The sequence below is a fragment of the Oncorhynchus mykiss genome, chromosome 29 (assembly GCF_057628025.1).
Source record: "Oncorhynchus mykiss isolate SJ-2025 chromosome 29, ASM5762802v1, whole genome shotgun sequence".
NCBI classification, from domain to species: Eukaryota; Metazoa; Chordata; class Actinopteri; order Salmoniformes; family Salmonidae; genus Oncorhynchus; species Oncorhynchus mykiss.
The window spans coordinates 24649740-24656353 of NC_143050.1; the positions used below are offsets into that span (position 1 = coordinate 24649740).

Below are 6614 nucleotides of genomic sequence, written 5' to 3' on the forward strand. Positions count from 1 at the left end.
TGTGTGCTAAGGGGCGATAGTCATTTAGACAGGTTACCTTGGTGTTCTTGGGCACAGGGACTATGGTGGTCTGCTTGAAACATGTAGGTATTACAGACTGGGTCAGGTAGAGGTTGAAAATGTTGGTGAAGACACATGCCAGCTGGTCAGCGCATGCTCTGAGTACGCGTTCTGGTAATCCTTCTGGCCTTGCAGCCTTGTGAATGTTGCCCTGTTTAAAGGTCTTACTGACATCGGCTACGGAGAGCGAGATCACACAGTCTTACGGAACAGCTGGTGCTCTCATGCAGGGCAGTTTGCGGCGGGGTTTCCTTTGATAATTTGTAAGCCCTGCCATATCCGACGAGCATCAGAGCCGGTGTAGTAGAATTCGATCTTAGGCCTGTATTGACGTTTTTATTACAGTTTATCGGAGGTCATAGCGAGATTTCTTTGTCCAGATTAGTGTCCCGCTCCTTGGAAGCGGCAGCTCTAGCCTTTAGCTCATTGAGAATATTGCCTGTAATCCATGGTTTCTGGTTGGGATATTCACTTACGGTCACTTTGGGATGGTCTTCGATACACTTATTAAGTGGCATTGGCTCACAGGCAAACAGGCAAGGGGATAAAAACAATATTGCGAGAACCTATTTATTGAATTCTAAATATCAGACATTTGAAAGCTCTAGTTTTGACCTTCATAATACCTCTGATGACAGTAACTTTACAAGCACTAATTATGGTAAATTTAGCCTGAGAATAGTTAAGAATAGTTAATAATATCTAGTTATGGTAAGGGGTGAAATAAGTATAGCCAGTTATAATTGTAACGGTTTAGCAGATTATAAAAAAAGAGCAGCCTTTACATGGCTAAAAGAAAAGGAATATAACATAAAACATATAACTGTTTACACGAAACGCACTATACATCCTTAGATGAAGATTGCTTGGAAAAAGGAATGGGGTGGTGATATAATTTTCTATCATGGACAAAGGAACTCAGAAGGTGTGATGATATTAATTAGCAAACATTTCGATCTGAAGGTGCAAATAGTCAGGAATGATTCGCAAGGAAGGTGGATCCTTTTGAATATGAAATTGGATGAAAAAGAGATTTGGCTCATTAATCTATATGGTCCAAATCAGGATGATCCACACTTCTTCGAAAACATTTATATCAATTTATTAACTTACAGGCAACAAATGATCTAATCATTATGGTAGGAGACTATAACACAGCGTTAAGTACCTCAATGGACCATTAAGGTAATCACTCTACAAACTATCATCACTGTGCCCTTAAGGAAATCACTAATATTATCGATACATTAGAAATAGTGGATATTTGGAGACTAAAAAACCCCGACCTAGTGAGACATACATGGAGGAGACTTAATCAAGCTAGTCGTCTTGACTACTTTCTTGTCTCTTTCTCTCTTGCATCAAAGGTCAAACAAGTTTTAATAGGAGACAGAATGAGATCGGATCATCATCTAATTGGCATTCACATAACTCATAGATTTTCCACGTGGACGGAGATATTGGAAATTTAATCAAAGTTTACTGGAGGACAACTTATTTTTTACTAAGACAAAATCATTTATAACTGAATTTTTCAAGTATAATATTGGTTCAGCAAATCCCCTTATTGTTTGGGATACCTTTAAATGTACCTTCAGGGGTCATTCAATTCAATATTCATAAATCATAAAAAAGCAGTTTCTGGCAAAATAAATAAGACTAACAAGGGAAATCCATGAACTAATAGTACAGGTAGATAGCAATAAAAACGATACTACAGAGATACAAAATAAGTTAGAGATTCAAATTGTACGTTAAACATCACAGCATAGTTGAAAGATATGTGTTGTGTCGAAACACAAAGTGGGTGGCCAGCAGAGATAGATGGGATGGGCTGAAGGGAAGCTGAGGGTTGGTATGTGGAATTGGAGACAAGTGGGAGTGGAGTTGCTGTGTGAGAGAGAGAATGATGGTCAAAAGATAAAGGGAAAAAAAGTCTAAATAAAACATGATAAAAGTACATTACTAAGTGGCAGTGTTTTTACAATTAATGCCGGTTTGCCTGAGGCTGATGCCGTGCAGGTGTTTGTACACACGCATATACACCCACTCTCATTCAAATAAACACATACAGGAACACACACATACATGTAATAGTGCCAGACATGCACACAAACAAACATATAAAGTAGGCATTGCTGTTATGATTTCAGTAGTCCTTGATGTCCTTTGTTTTAAATATTTTGTGAGAAAAAAAATGTAATTGTTGTTTGCTGTTTTCTTCTGTCTTTTTTCTCTTTAGTTCATTCTCTTGGTTGTTGGTGCATTGGGGGGTTATTGGGGGTGGGGAATGGAATTGATGGTATTTTTTAAAAAGTATTTATTCCCGGGGGGGGGGGACGACGACTGTGGGAAGGGTCTCGAATGGTTGAGGGACAGCTATTGGGGAACTGTGGGGGGATCTTGGAGGGTTGGGCTTCACAAGATTGTGATCATGAAAAAGGAAACTATGACATATATTTTATATCACTATCATGCACACGCACCCTCACACATAAGGATGGCTCTGTTGCGGAAAGACTGATACATGTTTGATAGTGTCTTGATGCTGTATTGTTTGTCCTTCATGTTCTAATATTTTAATGTTACCCCTTCCTTGTGTTTTTTGTAATAAATAAATAAACAAACCCAGTGACTGATGTGGTAACTTCCTGTCTTATCCGCTTTAAGCTATGGTGATCATCTGCCTCTAGAAAATGATTACAGTGCAGAATTATAGACCACTATTTCTTTAATAGATGTGTTCATTACATAGTTTTTATCATGTGAGTCATGAGTCAAGAGATGACTGGAAACATTACATATAGCCTGCAGTCTGGGGATGGCACATGTTGAATGAAAGTGTCCTACCAAATGAGGATTGGAACAGTCCCCCATCTGAACTGTCCAAATTGGTCATCATCGGGGTTACCTTCCAGGGGTTGGTGGCTATCAATGATCCCGGTCAACACGTCCACCAGCTCATCTGTCTCTGGTCTTACTGGGGTCCTGCACCAGTCTTGAAAGGCTCCCTACGAGCAACAGCGTTTGTCTTCTTTAAGTTGATTTTTGTTTTTCCACAGGACCTTAGAAAGACTAGACAATATAGAAATTATATCCGAGATTATGCATGATATCGTTTGTGTTACAGTTTTGTCACACAAATACATTTAGGCCCCACTGTGTTGTGCTAGACAAGAAAAGTGCCATTTCAAAGTGACCTGTTGTTTACTTTGAATTAATTACAAATGGTAGTCCGGGCATTCTTTTTTTGTTTTCTGTTGATGAGTCATGCTGTTCTAGATAATTGGTTGGTTTGACACAATTTGCATCAAGAGGGTTTTTTCAAAGTCACTGAAATTCTTTGAACGTTTTCTTTTACCTCTGTTCATTGTTTGGTTTAGGTGACTTGTTCCAATTCCACACAATGCTTATGTATTAGTGTCCCATCCCTGTTTTTTTAAGCATCCTCTGGTCAGCACCAAGTACTTAACTGGTTAGTCCTTACTTAATTTAAGTAGAATTGGCCTCTTAAATTAAACTCTGTCTGGGAAACCCCTGGGTGACGTATCTGTCACACAGGCAGGCAAATGCAAGCTATGCAGTGCAATGCTGTTTGCATTCCATCATGGATGCATGTATGAATAATATTGAATGTAAATAGGTGCAATAATATGTGACCTTTGGACAAGACAAAAGCAGAGGATGGAGGAATTATGATACGTACAGTGCCTTCAGAAAATATTCATACCTCCCTACAGTTAATTAAAAATCAATTCAATAGATTTTTTTCTCACCCATCTACACACAATATCCCATAATGACAAAGTGACATTTTAGCAAATTGATTGAAAATTGAATACAGAAATATCTCATTACATAAGTCAACACATGTTAGAATCACATTTGGCAGCTATTACAACTGTGAGTCTTTCTAGGTAAGTCTCTAAGAGCTTTGCACATCTAGATTATAAAATTTTTGCACATTATTCTTAAACAAATTATTCAAGCTCTAGCTGGTTGTTGATCATTGCGAGACAGCCATTTTCAAGTCTTGCCTTAGATTTTTAGGATTTAAGTCCTAACTGTAACTCGGCTACTCAGGAACATTCAATGTCTTCTTGGTATGCAACTCCAGTGTATATTTGGCCTTGTGTTTTAGGTTATTGTCCTAATGAAATGTGAATTTGTCTCCCAGTGTCTGTTGGAAAGCAGATTGAACCAGGTTTCCCTCTAGGATTTTGCCTATGCTTAGCTCTATTGCATTTATTTTTATACTAAAAAACTCCATAGTCCTTGCCGATGCCAAGCATACCCATAATATGATGCAGCCATCACCATGCTTGAAAATATGAAGAGTGGAATTCAGTAATGTGTTGTGTTGGATTTACCCCAAACATAACACTTTGTATTTAGGGTACAACGTTCATTTCTTTGCAACATTTTTAGCAATTTTACTTGAGTGCCTTATTGCAAACAGGATGCATGTTTTGGAATATATTTTACTCTGTACATGCTTACTTCTTTTCACTCTGTCATTCAGGTTAGTATTGTGGAGTAAAAACAGTGTTGTTGATACATCCTCAGTCTTTTCCTATCACAGCCATTAAACTCTGTAACTGTTTTCAAGTTACCATTGTCCTAATGGTGAAATCCGTAAGCAATTTCCTTCCTCTCCGGCAACTGAGTTAAGAAGGACCCATGTATCTTTGTAGTGACTGGGTGTATTGATACACCATCCAAAGTGTAATGAATAACTTCACCATGCCCAAAGGGATATTCAATGTTTGCTTTTTATTTTTGACCCATCTACCAATAGTTGCCCTTCTTTGAGAGGTATTAGAAAACCTCCTTGGCCTTTGTGGTCGAATCGGTGTTTACAATTCACTTCTTGACTGAGGGACCTTACATATCATTGTCTGTGTGGCTTAGAGAGATGAACACTATTATTGCACACAAAGTGAGTCCATGCAATTTATTATGTGTCTTGTTAAGCACATTTGTACTTATTTAGTGTGCCATAACAAAGGGGTTGAATACTTACTGACTCATGACATTTCAGCTTTTAATTTTGTACAAAAAATACATTAAAATGGAAAACATGATTCCACTTTGACATTATGGGGTATTGTGTGTATGCCAGTGAAATCAGAATGTTATCAATTTTATGCAGGCTGTAACACAACAAAATGTGGAAAAAGTCAAGCGGTGTGAATACTTTCTGAAGGCACCTTAAATGCCATTTTCCCATCTGCTGAGACAGATTATCCCTCCTTTGTTCCCGTCCTTCTTCCCCGTAAAAGGGGAGACACATGCAACTTTGTGTGTGTGTGTGTGGTCAGCTGTGATACATGTATCTCAATGGGTTTGCCCTGAATAAATAAGGAAGCTGTTGTTTCAGCTTCATTACTGATGAGTAACTGCGGACAGTGAGGCATATTGATGGAGTGGAGTCATGTAAATCAATGGTTTTCAGGTGGTGGCTACCAATCAATTTTGTGGTCAATGAGTCCAAATACAGCCATTACTTGGGTTTAGCACATGGACATGTTCTTAAAAGCATCCACCACAATCAAAAAATGAATGTCACACGCACGCACGCACGCACGCTCACACACACACACACACACACACACACACACACACACACACACACACACACACACACACACACACACACACACACACACACACAACAATATACCATAAGTCATGGCAAATTGTATATTATTGGGCATGCATAAACAACGCAGGAAAGACATACCACTTTTTCAGAAGTCCACATCTTACAGTGCCTTGCGAAAGTATTCGGCCCCCTTGAACTTTGCGACCTTTTGCCACATTTCAGGCTTCAAACATAAAGATATAAAACTGTATTTTTTTTGTGAAGAATCAACAACAAGTGGGACACAATCATGAAGTGGAAAGACATTTATTGGATATTTCAAACTTTTTTAACAAATCAAAAACTGAAAAATTGGGCGTGCAAAATTATTCAGACCTTTTACTTTCAGTGCAGCAAACTCTCTCCAGAAGTTCAGTGAGGATCTCTGAATGATCCAATGTTGACCTAAATTACTAATGATGATAAATACAATCCACCTGTGTGTAATCAAGTCTCCGTATAAATGCACCTGCACTGTGATAGTCTCAGAGGTCCGTTAAAAGCGCAGAGAGCATCATGAAGAACAAGGAACACACCAGGCAGGTCCGAGATACTGTTGTGAAGAAGTTTAAAGCCGGATTTGGATACAAAAAGATTTCCCAAGCTTTAAACATCCCAAGGAGCACTGTGCAAGCGATAATATTGAAATGGAAGGAGTATCAGACCACTGCAAATCTACCAAGACCTGGCCGTCCCTCTAAATTTTCAGCTCATACAAGGAGAAGACTGATCAGAGATGCAGCCAAGAGGCCCATGATCACTCTGGATGAACTGCAGAGATCTACAGCTGAGGTGGGAGACTCTGTCCATAGGACAACAATCAGTCGTATATTGCACAAATCTGGCCTTTATGGAAGAGTGGCAAGAAGAAAGCCATTTCTTAAAGATATTCATAAAAAGTGTTGTTTAA

At 38.7% G+C, this 6614-nt stretch overlaps 1 long non-coding RNA gene across 1 annotated transcript; it reads right to left on the minus strand.

The window, feature by feature from the left end:
• Positions 1-1538: 1538 nt before the first annotated feature.
• LOC149970399 (uncharacterized) lies at positions 1539-5027 on the minus strand. Its single transcript, XR_016493300.1, has 2 exons — positions 2972-5027; positions 1539-1950 (listed from the first exon to the last, which is right to left on the minus strand). It is a non-coding gene; the product is annotated as an uncharacterized LOC149970399 (long non-coding RNA).
• Positions 5028-6614: the final 1587 nt, after the last annotated feature.